General features: G+C 39.1%; 1 protein-coding gene across 3 annotated transcripts in view; it reads right to left on the reverse strand.

The window, feature by feature from the left end:
- The window catches only part of syt1a (synaptotagmin Ia), a 160,392-nt gene that overhangs the window by 138,456 nt on the left and 1,757 nt on the right, over positions 1–20,179 (reverse strand). Inside the window, exon 2 of one of the 3 annotated variants that reach the window (XM_072377397.1) lies at positions 4,082–4,138. The exons of the other annotated variants lie outside the window; for them this stretch is intronic. The gene's annotated coding sequence lies outside the window, so the exon portion shown is untranslated. The remainder of the gene's footprint in view (positions 1–4,081; positions 4,139–20,179) is intronic. 3 annotated transcript variants of the gene reach the window in all.

Genomic DNA, 20,179 nt, shown 5'->3' on the forward strand with positions numbered 1-20,179 from the left:
CTATTTTGTTCTGTGTTGTTTGATTTGCTTGGCTGTCAGTAAAGTTGCTGATTTGCAAGTTTATAATCACGAAAATAATACGATCAAGATCATTTATCCCTCTGCTCTGCATAGGTTGTAAAACAGAGGGGACTGAAATTGTGATAATGTACTTAAACTAATGAAATTCTTTCATATACTCCCAACATTTACTTCAGTGATTTGTATCACAGCTAACACTAAACACACATTGAAACATCAGCAGGTTCTTTCGTGTTATCTATCAGAGACCTAAACCTAATGATAACATTATCGTCATTGTATCCATCTTACTGATAAAGCCTCAGTCACCTCAATGCAGTAATCAAACTTGCTTGCAAAATGTTTGGCGAGTTTATGGAAATTACAAACCAAATTCTCAAAAGCTTGTAGTCTTTCAAAAAGATTCTCTGCCTTGGGGATTATTCAGAACTGTTCAGAAACTACATGGCCTTATTTAGCGTCATTTCCTTCATCTCTGTCATGGGGTTTTCCCTGACTAAAATGCTCCTTTAGGAGAGCAAAAGCAAACACTAAATTAGTTTAATCCATCCCGAAAATGTTCACAACCCTTTAACACAGCAAAATCAAGATTTTTTTTCAACTTTCTGCAGTTTCATCCTCAGCTGAGGCAAAAACACAAAATCCTGTCCCATTGCTACACTGCCTCTGCTCCTGCCTTTATGTTTGCATTGAAGCCTGTGCCCTTTTCAATTATTAACAGTGTGGCTATCCAATAGTTTGTAAGTGGCATGATGTCGTATGAATACCATTATGCGTTTAGGGGTCCAGTTCTGGCACAATAACCAATCCATAAAAATCACTTTTCTTACCGATTAGATTAAAAAAAACATTTGTTCCGTTTCAATCCCAACACTTAAGACTTTGAAGTTGGGTTCATATTCAGCATTGAAGTTGATTTCTTAACCAGAACCTTAAGTTATAAAAGAAGGAAAACATGTCTCTCTGATGCTTGTTAACTTTCTAAAGTGGTCTCACTGGTTGTATAGTCTAAAGAACTTGGTAGTGAGCAAGATTCCCTGATTTGCCCAGAAATCCTTTTTTTTTTTTTTTTAAATGTTCCCCAGTTCATGATTTATCAGTTCAGATTTATCAACTGCTATGATTTCAAGTTTGACCATCTATCAGACAGGTAGGCATTTGCCCTTCTACAAGGCAGAAACTCACTAGTGATAAAAGCATTGTCATCATGATGAAAACATACTACAAGCAACATGTGCTTCAGTGTGTTACAGCCAACTCTCTCCCCTATTGAGAGTGAAGAAGCCAATTCACCAGAAGTAAAAACACTTTTACTCTTTTTAGCTCTGCAGTGACTTATCAAAAAACAACAACAAAAACTACTTTTTTTTTTTAATGGACTGTAATCAAAATGGAGCTCTTCTTCCTGATTTCTTTGACGCCTCTACAAACTTGCCTAATAATAAAGTGCCTGTTCATCATTAGAATATTCGGGTTAATTCTCCCTCCACATGTGTCTGTGCATCAGGCTTTGCAAATAGTATCAATCTATATCCACTTTACCAACATATGAGCCCTTAGGTTTCCATTCCCATAAATCTATGAGAGATGAGCTTTGCACACTGACTTTCATCAAGGCTGATAAGCCCAACAGTTTCAGACATTCAAGACACACCAATTCCCATTTTGGAAATACAAGGCTATATTAGACATGCTTAAATAGCTCTGGCTTCTGTTTGGAGAATGCATGCTTGTTGTTCAATACAATGTATTAGCTCTAAGTGAAGGAAATGGATGTTGGCAGACTGCACAAACACAGGGTGGAGTTTACTTCTGCCTTCAAGCTAGATGTCCAAAAACACATCGTTTTGCTGTCCTTTGAGGTTTTAGCACTTGAGAGTAACAAACAGGAGAACAAAGGCCAAATAAATTTAGGTAGTCACCAACTCTAAAGAGGAATGTCTCTGAGACAGGAAATGCTAACAATGATTGCATTTTTGTTTGGTTTTCTTTACAATTTTCTGAAAGAACTGGTATTTCTAAAGAATTTTGTTTAACAAAGAGGACCTGGGTCAACTGAAAGCTCAGTGCCATCTGCAAGGTCCTTATAACTGTGGCTCATTTTTTGTCAGGTGGCGTTTGTGTCATCATTTGTGCCAAACAGGCATACAAAATATTTTTGGCAGCAGGTTCGGGAGGGAAACCCTGGAAAAAGGTAAACTACAAGAATTGAATAGTGATCTTTGTCATCATAAGTGACAGATTCAACAGGCGTCCCTCAGATTCGTCCCTCAGAGGGTTGTACTATAAAGCAAGTTCTACACAGTCAGGCTTTCTTGGTGTTAGCTGGCTTGATTAAAATAATTTTATCATGTGACTGCTCATGACCTCATCCATTACCAAATGATGAATTTCCATCTGGAGGAATATTGACAGCAATGACAGGTTTTCCCTGAGCTCAAGATGAACATTCTATAGTTGAGGACTTGCATCAGAATATTAATCAACACAGAGATTTATATTCCAATGGGACTTCTTTGCCAAGATTTTCCTTCTAATCATGTTGTTAATGTGTGATTATTTCTGACTTACTTCTGGCACGTTCTAAATAAGCTTGAGGTGTTCAAAGAACATGTATCCTAACCTGCTTTAAGTAGTAATCTCATTACATGTAAGATGCTAGTTTTTTTCCCAACAAGACAGCTTCCATGAAGGTGACCTGAGGGAAAAAAAAAAAATCTATGCCGTCTGTTGAGTGCTTCCTTCCCTAACAGAAAAGATAATATCTAATTGTAGAACTATATGCAGACAATCAATAATCTCCTCGTTTATTGATTTTGGAATTGTTACATGACTGTACACAAGTATGATGGTTAATGCCCTCTCTAGGTCAGCAAACTGGAATTACCTCAGGGAGCATGTGTAGGGTAAAATGGATGCTTTGCTCACAGAGAAAGAGTTCATTTCACAAAAGTGAAAATGTGCCTGCTGAGTTTGTAATGCATCTTCCATGAAATAACTCTTGATTCAAGCAAACAGCACATCTACTAGAGAGGAGAAGGTTGTTAAAAGTGTTGAGAGGATTGCCTTTTCTGTTCTTCTCTACCATGGTGCACTCCAGCCAAGTATGCGCCATCCAAATAAACAACACCATGTCAGCTTACGGCAGCCCCATCAATCCCTGTTCATCCCCAAGAGTCTCGTAAGCAGATAAAAAGCTAATCAAACCCTCCACTGTGTAATTCATCATCGACTGATCATGAACACTCCGTCTTCTACTCCTTCACTTTATCTCTAGCAACACCTCCATTTCGCTGACAAAAGATGCATCATGGGAGTGACAACCTTACAAATCAAATTTATCTCCGTATAAGTGTTAATAGCCTCATTAAGATATTCATATAGATACTGTCTCCATTTAAATTTGGGCAACTTAAGCCTTCTGGATTTCTGTTTGTGATTTAAGTCAGTTATCTATTAAGAGCTATTATGTCTATAAAGAAACAGAACAGTTTCCATGATGTACTGTGGGATTCATTTAACAGACAGCTGAACCCCCCTGGTGTCTTCTTTACCAGTTTAATGTTCAACACTAATACCAGAGACAAATACTATTTCATTCACAACATCCAATGCAGACTTCTATCTCCACAAGAATGCCAGACTTATTTTTTTCTTTCCCCCTTTGAATTTTGAAAGCATTTCTCTAAGTTGGCAACATTCACTGCAACAATGACACTCTGCTGCCACTTAATTTCCAGTTTCCTATCGATCCAAAAGAGAGACCATTAAATCATTTTTTCTGGCTCCTCTTATCTACACTTCCTGCTCTCTCTGAATCCTCTTTGCAGTAGGATTTGCCATTGCTGACTGGACGACAGCAGACAGAAAGGGTATGTTATTGTACTGGACATGTCAGCATGAGGACCAGCAAATGTTTAGTCTGTGTACTTTGCTGAAAAGTTCCCATGAAGCTCATCTAACATATGAAAAATAGGCACTGTGCCATAACTCCAGCTAGCATGCGGCTCGAGCCACAACAGAAATATGCCTCTCACATGGCTGATGTGAATGCTCTCACCTGTTAAAGTGGGAACCACAATACAAGGCTCACTGCATGAAGAAGCTGGTGTTAACTCTGGAGATGGAAGAGATAGAAAAATGACAGATCACGGTGAACTAAAGATACAATTTTAACAAACTTTTTCTAATCGTTTCATTCAAAACCATGCCCAACTCACACAAGGTGTTTGGGTGCAAAACAGCCTCAAACCTTCAAGTGGTCCATCATCCAAAACGAGAAAGATGTATTCCCTTGGGATGTTTAACCCATTAAGATTTATAGCAGAACTCATGCTTAGCCTCAGGTCTGAATGTGTTAATTTCTGCTGTGGGAACTAGGGATGTTAGCATTTCCAACACTGGGTAATTTGCCTGTAAATCCCTTAATTGTCTTGCCTTAATTTTCTTCAGCCCAAGGGTATTTCTATGTATCCTTAGTTCAGTTCTGTCTGACCACCAGTCCAAACCCACTGCTGGTAATAACTAATAATTTTTGTCCACTTTAACCCTAAAGACAATGGGCTGAGTGACACTGACCAACATTCAGATTTTTATGCAGAATGCAGATTTTTAGACAGTGATGAGAAGCAATATACATCTGAAACCATTTAGATTTTTAAAATGTATTAGAAAATGTTTAGCATTTGCTTACCGTCTACTCTTAACATCAGTCTGGTTAAGCCCTCTGATTCTACAAATTAATACCGTTTAAGTACACTTTTGAAGTTTTTGTACTTTAGTTGACTATTCCCATCTTTGTATTTATAGTTAAATATTGTACTTTCTGTTCCACAACATTAATTTGATAGCTTTAATCTGCAGTTATTTTTCAGAGTATGTTGCAAGAATAAACATTATGCTTTTGCATAATGCAAGCATATCTGTCTGCTCCTGTGTTAATAAGAGTATTTACAGAGCGTATATCAAAGGTGTTAACCATCTTAACTAGCTGTTGCCATTTGTTTAGTAGGTTGACAGAAGAGGAAAGAAGGAAGAGGTAAAGCAAGCCCTTTAAGTACTTGGTTCAAGCAACCAATGGTTTGCTCTTGGAATATCAGAGAGGAAAAACTCTTCTATGGATAAGTATCTTAAAGAGGATTGAATTGTAGAACCTGGCTCCATTTGCACACATATCCCATAACAGCCTTTTTGATATTCTGAAAAATTATGTCCAAGAATATCAAATGTTTCTATGGTTGTTTCGAGGCAGCTTTAATGAATGGAAAGCCAGGATATAGATAGTTTTTTTTTCAGTTTGATGAAGGACAAATCTGTACTGTTTATGTAAGTGAGAGGTATGAGGATGATAAAAGAGCCCAGTTCATCAAAGCAGTTGCTGTTATTGAAGGTTGCCATTAAAACATTGGTGCAATCTTATTACTGGAGCTAAATGAATTACTGAAGAATATGCCATGCATTCAAAATTGATAGGGCAAAAGGTGGCTGATGCCAGTGAATCACTCTGATTTTGCATTTATGCTTAATGAATATCTGCGGAACCATGGCTGCTAACCTCAGTGGAGACTCTGTAAAGTGGGGGAGGAAAATCATTTTATGGTGAATTAAAGGCAAGACAGGACATTTGATGTGTTGGCCATTGCTGTGCTTGCCTGATGCGATGGCATTTCATGGTGCGTTGTCTTTGCTCAATTTTCAAATCCTCCGACACCTTTCAAAGAACTCAGTGGTGCAGCAGAAGCTCTTGATACTTTGTGGCAGAGCTATCTCTTGGATTTCATGACTTTTCAGGGAAAAGTCTGTCAGGGAAATGCAATTCATTAACGGAAAACAAAGAGCAGCTCTCTCTTTGGTCCATTAACTGCATTCTGTTTTTTAACTTAATTAATTTTCAAACAGCAGGGTGTCATTCTGTTGAAGCTGTAATTCATCCCATGTGGTTAGAGCTAGTCACATTAAGCCAGATGTAGCGACATCCTGAATGCATCCCCTAGAAACCTTTGTGTTTGTGGTTGAGCATGGGCACGGGGATGCACTCTTATGCAGGAAGTACGACGACTTTCTTTTTCATCTGGGAGGATAAGAGGCTAAATTTAGCAGCTTATTAATTTGCTCGTATGAATGCAGGCTGGGGATAGCCATCCGTGATGCGATAATCTAATATATACAATTCTTTTTGTTTCACAGGCTTATGCTTAGTCGGCTGATACCTGTACAAGGTGAAAAAGGCAGGGAAAAGAGAGTGAGGGTTGTCTTTCTCTGGGGAGGATACACCTCAAACACATGCCCCTGTAAATCAGCCAGTGTCCATTTCTGTTTGTGTGACAAATGGAAATTTTGACATTTCTATGGCCTTAGAATTCAGCACTATGAAACAGAACTTTGAGGCTAATACTGTGAGGAAGAGATCTGATTGGCATTTATCTTTTCATAAAATAAAATTTAGATTATTTTTCTAAATAGCTCATAGCTCAAAAAAAGCTCATACATAAATATATTCTAAAAATGCTATATTCACGGCAACAAAAAATATTTTATTTATATTGTAAAGTTGAGATCTACAATGCAGAGACTACTGTGGCCTGAGGCTTGTTTAAGAGGCTGCTATTCTATGTGAATGTCAAGATTTAATTAAATTAAGCATGCAGAGCGGAATGAAAAAGCAAAAGAAAATGAAAAGAAATAAATTTACTCTTACGGGCCTGACAGAGGAGAACAGACACCTGCTGAACATGGGATGTCAAAACACACATTTTCCCCTGATTATTACCCAAAATGATGGGTCTCGAGTTATTCATAATTAAGTCCTTCCAAATGTGCCCAGAAGAGTCACCGTGTGACTGACACATGCTAGGCAGCATAAGGGTCCTGTTTGTAGTGTATAGGTTGCCGGTTCAACTTCTGACGCATTAAAATACATTTTCTGTGGAAATGAGAATTTTTTTCTCATCCTTGTGGAGTGCAGCAGGTCTCTCAAACTAGCCACCAGAATCAAATTCTAGAAAATATCCTACATGTAGAAAACTAAAATTGTTTTCCGTCTTTGGCTCTGTGTGGTGAAGCAGAAAGCTGGAACCTCTAAACTACAGACATGCTAACACTATTTTCTTGCTATTCATCATATGGAGTTGAAGAAAGAGAAACTAAATTAAGAGTTTGAGTTACAGGATAAAAATCAGAGAGAGTCCACATGTTTTGTATTCATCATAAATTGGAAAACTAAACCAAACTGTTTAGTTTGTACAGTGTGTGCTTGCCTCAAAAATATTCAAACTGAATAATGAAACAGCATGAAAATCTTGCAATGCTTGTCAACTAACAAAGGGCGGGCGTATACAGCTTCTAAGTGTTTTCCTTTCATTTAGCCTTTTTTATGATATGCAAAAATAACTGGAGAAGACGTTACTTTAGCTTTAACTGTGGCAGACACATCTCAGCATAATTCTTTATTTTCTGAAGTGTTAAACAGATTTTAGACAAATCACTCAGTTCACACAAAAAGAAATGGGATTATTTGACAATGAAAGTTGTTCTTTGTTACAGCTCTAATTAATATTCAAGTACATAGAACCTTTGCCTTGTCTTCTGTACCCACAAGATGAAAAAGATGCAAAACCAAACCGTTTGATTTAGTCACAATATTAGCCTTTATACGACGAGGTCCCTTGTTTTCTCCACACTACAGAGAACAGTCTGTTTCTGTTACGCCTCCCCATGAGCATACAATGCAGTTTTGATGTCTCAGGAGGAGCACATCCCCAACATCACAAATCAAACTGTAGCATCACAGAGACCCTCAAAACATTCATCAACTCAGAATCTTTCTGTTCCACCATTTAAACAACGTCATGTCTTTGATCTCGGCGCAATTTCCCCTCTGGTCTAAACTTTCTAGGCCTTTCATCTGAGCAGAGGCTGAACGAGGTGCACTGTCTGGAAACAGGTGTTCCGGTTGTTTGATGTTAGCCTGCAGTGGTCCAGCAGGTTTGGAAACATGAAGCAATCATGACCCCATTCTTGAGACCCACAACGCAGTCGCCTCCCTCCTCCTTCCTTTCTGATGAGGCAGCCAGGTGCCAAAAATACACACAGCTGTGTTGAATAAAACATATGACACACTGACTCCCTGACTGATGAGAGGACAGAAGGAGCTACCTTAGGGATGGAGGCGTCTGGGACTCAACGTACCTACTCACTCAACTCATTACACAAGTTAATGAGAAAGTTGGTATGAAGTTGGCTGCAGCAAAACAAGGTGGAGAACTCAACTGCTTCTCCAGCTGAGAATAGGAGTTGTCCTGCAGGAAGTGACACAGTATCTGACTACAACTAATAAGAGCATCAGGTATTCAGCCTCTGCTATAGAACCCATTCTACTAGCTGAGTAAAACAGTGTCTTGTTTGCTAAAGGCACAAACATAGCTGCTTGAGACACTCAGAATAACCATTACACTCTACTAAATGTCTATCCATTTATGTATTCTTAATCCTTTCATCTAAATATATCCAAGATTGTAATAAACAACCAGTTTAAAATCGGCATGTATTCAATGTTTTGTTAGGAACACGTAAGGTTGCAAAAGACCTCCACCAACTAGTCTTTAAGCCTAAACCATCCAGTTTTGTTGTTTAGCGAAAATGAAAATCTAGTGAGAAGTTTAAGTTTAATTTTGTACGATCGGACCAGAGAATCTTTACTCTTATGTTACGCCAAAGATGGGATTAATCTTTCTAATTGGCTTAATTGACTGCATCTACGAAGGTGCGCACAAAGCATGCCTGGTGTGGCTTGAAGAGGTGTATTTTCCAAAACCCCCAATGTTCAGTCTCAATTTTATGTTACGGCCCAACGAGCCAGGTAATAACATTATGCATTTAAGGAAAGTTTGGTAAACTCAAAGGGAAGTCCCAACCCCATGTAACACTTTTGCACCCTTGCTCTGATCTATTATATGTATTATTTTATTTTTATTTATTTATATATATATTTTTTACAGGGGTCTTTAAAGAGTTCCTTAGCCTTGGTTGTGACATAAATTTGCACTCAAATCTATGTCCATTAAATTAAAAATGGCACAAGTGGGCTTCAATTAATGTCCAGACACACTTTAAGCATAATTATATAAGACAGGATACACCTGAGCACAATTTGGAACAACAAAGGTAAGAAATTTCCCTTTTAGATTTTGATTTAGATTTTAGATTTTTGTTTTGAGCAGCCCTATCGTTACCAGCAGGAGAGTCAATGCATCTCTGGCTTTTAAAAAAATCTCATCAGCAGCAGAACTTACTTCTTAGTGTCACTGGATTCAGGTATTTTCGTTTCCTTGTCTACACGGTAACAATTTTCAACTTCAGCATCATCTCCGATCTTTTCTCCTTTATGCAGCCGAGGTGCACAGGAGAGGAACTACTGCCGCCATCAATGTCATCAAGAAAGCAGAAGAGACTTGCATAACATGAGAACTATTCACAACAGCGTTGCGCAGTCCCAAACTACATAGATGAAGGCTACTTATCTCTGTTACTTTGAGCATTTAAAAAACTATATTTAGGATTCTAGATAAAACACTGCTTCTTGAATGGCTTGGTACACCTACAAATTGTTGTATTTCCTGACAAGAAAAAGCTGAGCTCAACAGTTTAGAGCAAATTAAAAGCTTTGAGTCAACTCAAGAAAGTGAAATCCTGTCTCAGATATAAGCGCATGCAGTTGCTGAAATTCTAAAGCAAAGCAGTATATCCCCAGTCGCATCATCCCACCATGTTGTTAATAAACCACCTTATGTCATGCACACTCTTCCCTTTAGAGGCATATCATCAGTCTGTGGACATCAGCCAGAAAGTAAGAAAATTAAATCAGTTCATAAAAAGCTTAAGACCAAACTGAAGCTACAAACTAAGCATCAAGTTTTTTGTTTTTTTTTTCATTTATTTTTTTTTATTTATATTATATTATATTTAGTTATTTCAATCCACATGCTGGCACGCCACCAAAAACAGTGTATTTAGCAACATATTGATTCACCATTTAAAAGACTAGTTCACTGGCTGTATCAGATTATGTGAGCCACTGCCCCCTTAAGCCTCTGAACAACTCCAAATCCCCTTTTGAATAACATTACAAGAGAAACGTGAAGGATCTGAATGAGAATTAGAAAGAATTCTGAATAATTCAGTCGTTGATAATTGTGCCGAGCCCAAGTTGGTCCAAATTCTGCACAAGCATCTGGATTACACTCAGTGAATATCGTGTCTGCTATGTTGACACAGATCTGTCCTGTGCAGCAGTCATTGTAAGGGGTCTGAAATGAAGACTGTGAGGCAAAGCATGAAGATCTCAGTGTCAAATGAATAGCAAGAGATGGTTGGTGAAGCAGGTTCAATAGAGAAAACATTAACGTAGCCTCTGTAGGACAATGTGAAAAGACTTTATTAATGCTGTGCTCGGGGGAGAGATGGCACTTTTCTTTTTTTCCCCTGGTGTAAAAAAATGAAAATAAAAACTTAATTTGAAGCACATCTTGCAAATTTAATGAACCAGAAACTGCCTCAGAGCTTTTTGTTTTCCACCATATCTCTGCATGTGAGGCATCCAGTGAGAGCACTGAGACAGACTGACAGAAGGGTAGAGATGACAAAGAAAAGATAGGAGGTGGAGAGAGGGTAAACAGACAGCCAGCTCGTGTGTAGTGACCCCAAAGCTTGCGATGGAGTCATGAGTCACTGACTGTTTACTGTACACAAAGAGAGACAGCGAAACAACAGAGGACAAGATCATTTACTGCCACAACTTTGATACTTTGGGTTAATCAGCAACTAGTGGGGCGATGTATATCTCAACTGGTTGAGCAGGCGTCCCGTGTACAGAGGATGCTCAACGCTGCAGGCCTGGGGCCCTTTGCTGCTCATCTTACCTCACTCTCTCTGCCCTCTTTCCTGTCTACCTACTGTCAAATAAAGGCCACAAGCACCTATAAAAAAATGTTTATAAAAAAGTGAATGTTTTCCTGGGAGGAAAGCAAGCACATAGAAAGTTGTGCACACAGTAAAACCAAACAGTAACTTAACATCCAATTTAACAGGATGGGACTCTGGGATTAAGTCTTCCCAAATAAGATTCCAAACTATTTTAATTAATAATAATTCACTGCTTGACTGGTCAGGAATTGCCGATCATAGCACAGTATCTTGAGTTTGTCGTTTCAAATTATAATGCAATTTGTTTTCATAAAATTCAAATCCATGTGCACCAATGTGGAACTAAAGCCATTTAAGATATGTACAGGTCCCGCTCAGCACTGTGTCCATAAGTTATTAGAAAATTAAAGTGTGTATGAATAATACTGACGGTCTACGCTACAACATCTGTCTTTTAAAACTAGATGGTATTAAAAGAACAGGGCTAAAGCACTTATGAAGATCTTCTTCCTTTCTATAGACTATTTTCGCCTTTTTGCCTGACACTTGAGTATTTACACATGAACAAATGGAACTCTGTTATGCATCACAGACTATTGGCTTTCAATAGCTACCAAAACACCATCTCTGATTGGTCAGGGAGGCAGCCAGATTTCAGGTTGCAGCAATACCTAGTGGCTCATTGCACTCGCTCCTTCCAAATCTGCACTGCCAACAGTTCTAGTTGATCACAATGGCCACAGCTGCTCCAGCTTATCGTTTTTTATTCAATATAACTAGATTTTCTATTGAACAAACACAAGCACGAGTGGTAGCATGAGATCCATAGCCAGTGCTGGAAAACATGGCTGTGCTTGGATGGTGCTCAGGCCCCACAGGGGCTCTCGGTATGGTTAGTCTGCCAGAGTGGAAAGATGGCCTCTGAAGGTATTGATTGAAGCTTCTCATAATTTGTGAGCAGGTTCAAAGGTGCTGCAGGGCTGAGCTCAGTAAGGATGTTTGTATGTGCTAGTGTGATGCTGTGACATTGAGGATGCCCTTCTGGCTGCCACCGAGTCGATTCAGCTTCTTTTCTGATGAGCCATGGTGTGTTGTGGCGCAGAGAGAAATACCAGGAAGCTATTGTATGAAAGTTTCGGGTCGCGAAATAATTGGTTGTTGCCACAGCGTACAAAAAGAAGTTATGTCCTCAAAAGTCAAGAAAATAGAAAATCATTCTGAGTGACATGGTTGAGTACACAATACTGAAAAGACACAGTTAAAAGCCAATGTACCCTCCCTGTAGACATAATTGAAGTTTCAACCACTTAAACTGAGAAATGTGGAATAAATTAATTTTTACAATGAACTGTGAATAGTCTTGCCAACTGAATACATCCGATTGCATAAAGTCACAGGATAATTCTTGTTGTGGTCTCCTGCAGAGGCATTAGCTTCTGTAGTTCACATTGTGTTGCCATTTCAGTGCTCACACATTGTCAGCTCTTTTAAAAGTGAGGGATCTGGCTGAGTTTATTGGGCTTTGTGTAGACTAAAGACAAATCAGATTTGTTTCTCTAATCTTATCTTTAGTACAGACAGTCCAAACATCACCAAATCATTAGCGCAGGTTTCTTGTGAATGACTTGTTACAGGCAGATAGCGTGATCAGCCAATTAACTGAGTAATTTTACATAACTGTAATTGCCCAATTATTTCCTGGTAAACATAAAAATGAGTGCCAAAATTTCTGTCTTGCAAGCATTCTCCTCAATGTGGCACCTTTAGAACAATGTTTAGCTATAAATTTATTCAGTTGATACAATGCGGAAAAAAGCTACATAAGCAAACAGAATTTCTTTTTCAGCTCAACAGTTTTTGCCTTAATTTTATATTCAAAACAACATGTGATATTGGTTTGCAATAGCAGCCGCTGGTCAGCCTGCTTGCTAAATAGAAAGTCGTGGTCAATGAAAAGCCCACATCTACCAACTTTTAATTAAAAACAAGCTCTCAGGGTGAACTTGCCTTTCAACACTAAGTTTCTTCCAGCTGTACATGTACAGAAAACTATGCAGAAGACAAATTATTTCAGTATTTGTCCAAAGACTCTTCACACCCTGCCCTTAGAGAAGAAAGATTCCTCTCAGCACTGATGTTACTCTGGATTTGACATCAAAGTATGCTGTGCTGTGAGTGATATATAAGATCAAGTCCATTTTGAGCAGCTAGAGTGTTTCATTCCAACCAGTTTTCAAAGGAGCTGAAATCAAATGTGGTTTGAAACAAATCTGCAAAAATCTAAATGCCAGTCTTTGTCTGTTTAGTCTTTAGGAGAACCAATCTGGACCCAATCTTGATATAACAAAATGGATTTTGGTTTGAACTTAGCCTTAAAATAAACTTCCAGACTGATCGCAGGACATCCTGATACAACTGTTTCCCTGCCAGTGCTTTACCCCTGTTTGGTTTAATGTACTACAGTTCTTGCAGCCCTGCTGGCACTGAGAAAAGAGTCCAGGTCAAAACATTTACTGAGAAGGTGTACCATGAGCACTCCATTAGAGAAGCAACAGCTCAGGTACTGCAGCTGAGTCTTCACAGGGTGTGTTCAGGGATAGTATTCAGTGAAAGGTTCGCACCAAGAGCCAAAAATGTACCCCGATGTACACACAGAATGCAGGAAAATTATTTGTTTACATACGAACGGTATGTTTACATACAGAAAGCACCAGTAACATTAGCCTCAACACTGCCAACGAAGACAACTGGCCTTCCATGCCACAACCAAAACCATCACAACATGTTCAACAGATCAGGCTGTCTTTTTCAGGAGTTGTTCCTGTTATCTTTCTATTTTTTTAACCTGTCTAAAGACCTTTGCCTCACAAATTTGCCAGTTTCTTTTTGTGTGGTTTTCAGCCTTTGAAGCTTACCAGGGGGCTTGGTAATCCTCATCTCCTTTTCATCTGTAACAGGGAAGCACTCTCACTTCACACTAACCTGGGAAGCATTCTTGTCTTGCTGTGCAGTCTTAAAGGCTTTTTACTTCACCGTGAAACTTTTTTAAATAATCATTTTTCATACTTTCTTTCATATGTACCAAGGGCATTGTTCAAATAAACTAACAGAACTGACATCTAATACATTTGTGTAAAAACTATGATTAAAATGTAAAACACCCTGAGAAAACCTTAGCAGCCAGCTGTGGAGCATGTACCACTTTCCCTGAGAAGCAATAGTTCTAGAAGAAGTTTTTATTTCATTCTTCAATATTTAGCAGCATTTAGACAAACTAAGAATAAACCTGTGCCTCATCTAACAAACAGCAGACCTGAGAAAAACACCCTCACTGATTTACTTTGAGTGCTTGTTGTTCGTGGCAGCAGCCTTGTACAGTTTGTTTTGCAATGCACAATGCATGCGTAATCCACATTTTGTAAGTGGCTGCCTCTTCATTAACACCGTTTAAGAAATTATTGTGAGGAAATCCATCATTATCGCAGCTCGCAATCACCAAACCCTACAGTGGCTGCAAACTCATAATCTTAGACAATTTGCATATGCAATTAGAGTAAGCTTCAAGGAAAGAATGTGATTGACAGCACTGAAATGTGTTGCATTGCTGATCTGATGGAACCCAATTTACAAAGCATGGCTGACTTTGTGGGAACCATTCTCTACGTTGTATCTCTAAGGCCATTTTAAGATACTACAGCAGACAGAAGACCACAGCAATATTCCTCAGCTTGACCTTCAGGCTCTTTCTGCTAGAGAAAGGTGTCCAATAGACAGAATATATTCAGTCTTTTCTATATCAACCTTGACATATTCCATTCTTCAATTGTGTATCAGCTGTCCTACTTCTCAGGAAAGGTTTGAAGAGTTTACCACAATGCTAACCAATGGAAAATCAAACTGCTAGTTTGATAGAATCTCATCTGAGGAGGCACAGATAGACAAGGGAGGCATTCTATTTTTGCCCTTGCTCCCATCTTCCTTTTCTTTTTTTTGCTACACTCCTCAAGGTTATTCATCTGACCGTGGAGTCAAAAACAATGGCAAGAACAGGGCTGAGTTAAAGGTTTGCACTGAATCTCTCACCATGCATATGGGACATGAGGGGACAGCTATGTTTCATTATAAATTCAAGGCCAATCTGTTCCCAAGGAGGGAAAGCAGGATGTCAAGGTAATGAGTTAATTTAGGAGATAAGAAACAGCAAATGTAATCTCTGAAATTTTACTAGTAGCAAAATGGTTCCTCAGGCCTGTAACCCATCCTATCCAAACAGAGCAGGAAAAAGTTACTCATTAACATAACACTCAGCTCAAGAACCGTAAATAAGGATAATCATCCTCTCTAAATATGGTTAAGTTTACCCTAAGGACTGTAAAGATTCCATTAAACCCTCTGGTGCGAATAATGAAGCGAGGTTGTTTCAACTGCTTCAGTTTAAGCAGCAAGGAGCAGGAGTCAAATAGCTTAAGAGAGCACAATACTTTCTGCCACTATCACAAACCCCAGACTTTCCGTTACAAGAGCATTATATCAAATTTAAGCAGATGCCTACTTATTATCCCCAAGTGGGCAGGATTCGCCCCATGGCGCTGTGTTAATGAGTGTTTTTTCGCCTGACTGGGTGGACATGTTTGCCCCTAAAGAAGCTTGGCTGTGAGAATGAAGTAAATGGACCTCCATGTTTGCATTATCCTTCATGGTAGTCTGAAACATTATCTTTGACTTCTCATTTTTAAAAAGATAAAGTAGACGATTAGGTAAACAAAAGACCTGGATACTGAGTACACTTGCTGTTTTATCTCTCAAGCCATTGAGCTGGGTTTCTGATAGTATAGCCATTATTCCACACATCAGCTCTGGCCGCGCTGGTTGACTGTAGTCTCAATTGAAAGCATTCCTGTAGCTGAGGGTGTCATTTGTGTTAAAAAGGGAACAAAATCACGAAGAAGCAGCATATGACGACAGCAAGGTGGACCACGAGAACGACGTACACCATTTGCACATGACAGCTACAGTACAGTTCTAATGGGTGAGGAAGAGAGGCATGGGGGAGGCGGCTGGCATGACAACCTACAGCAGGCAGGAGACGTGGTTGCCATGGCGACCAACAAAGATGTTTGCATCACAGGCAAGTCTCAGCAGTCCATAGTGGAGGGCACACATTCCACTCAACTAACAGTAATGGAGAATTGCCAGGGCCAAAAAAAAGGTGTGGTGAACAGGAGGGACACCTTTTCCTTACTACTTGGTGTTCCCCCTCAGTGTTGAAGCACAGTATGTGAACGGATGGGTCCTCTCTACCAGGGAATCACTGGACATCTCTTGCCTTGCTGCATTAGAGAAAAATGAAATCATCTTCACAGTAGGGTCACTTGACAATATTAAGGCTGTAATGCCGATTATGTGCCTGTTCATCTATGCCATTAATACATCCACAGTGAATTTAATGAGCATGCAATGACCTTGATTGGTAGCAAAACAATACAGCAAAGTGACTCACTTGAGCAGGGCGCTCTCTTCAGTCAAACATGTGCTCAGTTAACAGGGGAAAGAAAAAGGAAGAGGGCTGTAATTTGAATATCTATGACAACTATTCATGCTGCTAAACTCGTGTTGAAATCATTGTGACAATTTAAATCCACCAAGGTCATTTGTGTCATGGAGAGGGTGGTGCAGGGTGACACTGATTTTAACTGCCTGCTTGCTCTATCCCTACACGCTGCTGCTCACACACACATCCAGGTGTTGTGTTGCTTTATCACTAACACATTCTCCAAGGGTGCCCGAAAACAGCAAGTTAACTGAAGCAGAGCCAGTAGGCAACTTACTTGGATATAGTTTGATCTGCTTCTCCTTGACGAGCTGGGAACACTGACAGTGGCTGGAGAATTGCGTGCTATAAAAACACAATTACCCTTTCCAGCCCTGGGCAACACTCACTTTGTGTTGCTGACTGACTTATTGATGCATCCTTTTTCTTGAATACTGCATTCACCTTTACTTAATTACACCCCAGTCCCAAAAAAATAAAAAAATAAATAAAAAAATTACTGCTGTTTTACCTTTAAACTAATGAATAAATTTTAGGCTCGTCTTCATGCTGGCAGGTATGCTCTTAATACAGAGTGTCTTAAATCAACTTCTGAGCCTAGAGGAACACCTCTAATCTAATCATTTCAGACAAAAAAACGAAACAATGTGAGACTAATTGTTAGGGTCTGGTGTGAATGAGCATTTCAGGTAAGCACAGGAAGGAAAGGAGGGCTTTTTTCAAGCTGTCTTCATGAAAAACTGAAAATGTGCTTTAGAACAGTTTTTTTTTTTGTTGAAAAATACTGTGTGCCCTTCAGCAATAATTAATCCGATCTCTCATTGGGCAAGGCACTGTGCACAGGCCGGACTGGAGGCTCATGAGGACTGATACGGAGTACATAGGGCAAGCTATTGTCCCTTAGCAGTCCCACACACCCCAATGGTATTTATCTCCAATAACTCCCTCACAGAGCACCTTCAGGCAGTGGCAGGAGAAATGCTATGGCTAGATGATGCGTTTCACCAGGGCCAAGTATGAATCAGGATATTAAAAAGTTGTAGGAGGCCAAAAGCAATTTCCTCCTAAAGGGGATTTTAAAATTACAGTGCTCACATTGGCAGCAAGTCTTACTATAAAATCATTTTCTCATTCTTACCTATCGCAATAAAAACACCTCCCCTTCACCACCATACATGCACAGCTAGATAATGTCCGTCAAAACATCTGACAGTCGAAGAAATACAGCCTTCTAAAATCCACTTTGTAAGGACGATTATGACTTTATGGGACATGATGAAAAGGATCCTCAACTGAGTGGGATACTGAAATTTTTTTTCCCCAAATCAAGCATTTCCTTGACTAGACAAACCTGAATGAAGTCATTTTAACAAATTCACTTTAGGTACTCAGAGGCCACCTACTTGATATATTTAATTAAGCATGCTGCTGCTGAATCTGCAAACTGATTCAGCCATATGCAATACAGACTTGCTTATTCATAGGCTTCATTAGACATTCAGGCTGTGCCGTTGATCTTTTGACTTCCTGTCGTGCAGTGACAATTGGTTTGCTGCAGCTGATAAATTCAAATGCAGTCATAGGCAGCTCGAAGATTGGGCTTTTCTCACAAATAGAACAATGCTTCCATTTGTATGCACAAATGAGAACACCCTCACAACCTTGGTTCTTTTGTGAGGGCAGGCCAATTCATCCCGTTAAATTAAGCAGCTTTACACTATTTGATGTGCACTGTCCAAACAGCAGCTTGATGAAGTCAGCAAGAACTAAAGTGGTCATCGCAGCTAATGACCCAGAAATATGAGTATTTGAAGTTTCTACACGTTCCCGTTTTTGAGTCCTTCAGTCGTGGTTGCTATCAGCACTGAGACTAATGAGCTTTTTTTTTGGTTTTACTTCCTAATAAGCAAACATAATATTTACATTATAATTTCTTATTTGAAGAGCTTGTCACTTACAAGCGTTGCCTGTCTACTTATATGAAAACCATGCACTTCAATGGTATCATTTTTTACTAAGAACGTGTTTCAGTCTCAGTTTAGCTTAAGTCAATAGACTGTGTATGAGCGTGTGTGTATTTGTGAGAGCTTGCATGTGTGTGGATGGCTCATGTAATCTGAGTCTTATCTTGGTGGGTCTACAGAGATCATGCAGCCCTGAGTTCTACACACCCTGTCAAGCATGAGAACTTAGATCAAGCTAATTGGCCTATCAGTGTCAGGCCTTTAAGACAATACTGATACTGGTTAGCCAAAAAATAACAACTATGACAAGACCTTTGTTGCCTCACATAGTGTACAAGAGTTTCAGCTCATCTTTCCTGTAGAGGAAAGTCCAGACAGCTGATGTTAGCATTAACCTGAAGAGGAAATTTATCATTTTACCTCCTTGAAATGTATCTTTTGGATCCATCTCCGTCAGTTCAACTTAAACTGGACTTTATTGGTTTTCTGTATAATGTATAAATGTACAGTATAATACTAGTAGCTAAAGACACTACAAAACAACAAAGCTAGATTTTCTCTGAAGTGTGTTGGGGAACTTTACTTCAATGTAGACAAACCAGTCACAAGCATAGCTGCGCTCACGCAGGATGTGAAATAAGTAATAAGCTTGTGTTGATGAGATCAAGTCGTTGCAAAACAACTTTGCTGAAAATGATCCTGCCTGGTATTGAAAATGGCAATAGTCATATTCAATATTTCAATGTCATGGAGAAAACAAATGTAGTTATTAAAGAACTGTTCAGAGCAATGATCATTTGGAGGAATCAAAACACTGCTAGTTTGTTGAGCTGGTCTTTACACTTAATGAGACTGATGGTTGCCTGAAGAGTGTTTTGTTTATTCTCATTCCAAAGTCAGATGGTCTGCATACTATATTAGCTTCATACTTTAATTTAGACTAAAGTATCGTTTAAGTTTTATCTCAAAGTATTCAAACAATAGCCATTTCAAAGAAATTGTAACAGAACTGGATTTTAATCATAAATCAATAATAACCATAAAAGGCACAGTTGCTTCAGAAAGCAACATAACAGAATAAAAGTGTTTCCAGTGTAATCCATTGACACTCTTATTCATTGATTTCTGTCTACAGTATTAGTGATGACTTATGTTGAGATAATACATCTGATAATACAGGGATGGACTTGCTCTTGGAGAACAATCCTAACAGAAGGAGATGGACTACGAGTCATGAAGCATCAACCAGTGTGACTCGCTTCTGGTAGTGACAGTGTTACCGATCTGTGCACATCCATTCTCACAGGCACCCACAACCATATGGCCTCAAAGTCACACGAGAAGAGAGATTCTATTTATTTCCTTAGTTTTAAATTGATCCGATTTAAAAGGCAAACACCCACTTTAGTCTTAATTGTATTTATTTTCCTTTCCATCTCTTTCCTTTCCATCATCTTCTGATAGCTTCATCCTAAGTGAGAGTCTTCAGCAAAATGCAAAGAAAACTTGGCAGATGCCCTTTTACCATGATGGCCTTTGGCTTTTTTTGAAAAGTTCACTTACAGTAACTTGTCTAAGACAAAAGGTTGCAGCTGCTCAGACATCAGGCTTGAGACCTAGGATCTTTATTTCTCATCAATAGCTCTTTAACAAGACTGAAAAAAATAACACTTCAGGCGACAGCTGAATGGCCACTTGAGACATGTGGAAGTCAACATCTGCA

This window comes from Leuresthes tenuis, unplaced genomic scaffold (genome assembly GCF_036924035.1).
Source record: "Leuresthes tenuis unplaced genomic scaffold, fLeuTen1.0.hap1 SCAF_23, whole genome shotgun sequence".
Taxonomy (NCBI): domain Eukaryota; kingdom Metazoa; phylum Chordata; class Actinopteri; order Atheriniformes; family Atherinopsidae; genus Leuresthes; species Leuresthes tenuis.